This window comes from Anarhichas minor, unplaced genomic scaffold, assembly GCF_050575085.1.
Source record: "Anarhichas minor isolate MPS153535 unplaced genomic scaffold, ASM5057508v1 ptg000058l, whole genome shotgun sequence".
Lineage (NCBI taxonomy): Eukaryota > Metazoa > Chordata > Actinopteri > Perciformes > Anarhichadidae > Anarhichas > Anarhichas minor.
In genome coordinates this window covers 4,667,680-4,668,920 of record NW_027466504.1, presented here as the reverse complement: position 1 = coordinate 4,668,920, position 1,241 = coordinate 4,667,680, and the positions used below count along the sequence as shown (strand labels likewise).

General features: G+C 45.6%; 1 pseudogene; it reads right to left on the bottom strand.

Moving 5' to 3' along the window:
* On the bottom strand, window positions 1–783 carry LOC142933143 (general transcription factor II-I repeat domain-containing protein 2A-like; annotated as a pseudogene).
* Between the last annotated feature and the right edge of the window lie 458 nt (window positions 784–1,241).

Genomic DNA, 1,241 nt, shown 5'->3' with positions numbered 1-1,241 from the left:
CTAACATGGATGATACCTGTGGAGATGTTCAACTGATGGTGTGGCTTCTTTCAGGGTGTGCAGGTGGGTGAGAGTGTTACCTGCATCTGGCTTGAAAGAAACTGCAACTTTGTCATGAAAGCCTTCACCAGGCTGCACATGTGATGTGCAAAGAGGCCCTTGCCTTGCAGTTTGGTATTCAGATCATTCATTAGTGCAGTCACATCAACAGCAAATGCAAAATCTCTCATCCAGTTTACATCAGAGAGCTCTGGGATGTCCTCGCCTTTCTTCTCACAAAACTCTTGAATCTCTGCTCTCAGGTCCCGAACTCTTAACTCTTTGAAGCACTTTGCCCAGGCTGAGCCACCTGCCAGCTGTGTGTTAGCCTATGTCACTGTGTTCAGTCTCATGCTCCTCCAAGAGTGCAACAAACTGTCTGTGATTCAATGCTCTTGCCCTGATGACGTTAACTATTTTAGTTACAACATCAATAACATGGTTAAGTTTGAGCACATTCTGATGTTTAATGCAATGCAAAAATACACATTTCAGTTCTGGGTTTATTTCAGTCACTTTATCTTGCATCCGCTTTAAAAGTCCGACATTTCTCCACGTCAGATTTGGACAACCATCAGTTGTGACACGTGCCAGTTTGTCCCATTTCAGTCCCAGCTTGAGGAAGCATGCATCTACCTCCGTGAACAAATCACTCCCCGTCGTCGTCCCTTTCATTGACTGCATTGCTGCCAGCTCCTCTGTAATCTCGTACAAAGGTGAGTAACTGGGCTGTGTCGCGGACATCGCAGCTCTCGTCCAGAGCCAAGGCGAACAATTCGAAATGATCTGCTTTTTTTTGCAGCTGAAGCTCCAGATTTCCCGCGATGCCCTCGATCCTCCTCGTTACGGTGCACTTGGAGTCCATTTTGTGGGATATCACAAAGCTGGTCTTGGCGGCTGCATCCCTGATGTGTGAAGCTGGATGTGTAAAAAGGCCTTGTTGCTTTTGCAGCTTAGCTAGCAAAGCCTCAGACGTCCGTTCCCGCTCTGCATCCGTCAATCTTTCGTATTTCTCCGCGTGTTTCCTCTCGTAATGACGATTCAAATTGTAATCCTTAAACACTGCGACTTGTTCTCCACAAACTAAGCACACGGCTTTACCTTTGACTTCAGTAAAGAAACACTTTAAAGTCCATGTTTTGTTAAAAACTCTACACTCTGTGTCAGTCTTTCTTTTTTTAACACAGGCTGGCATTTTTGAG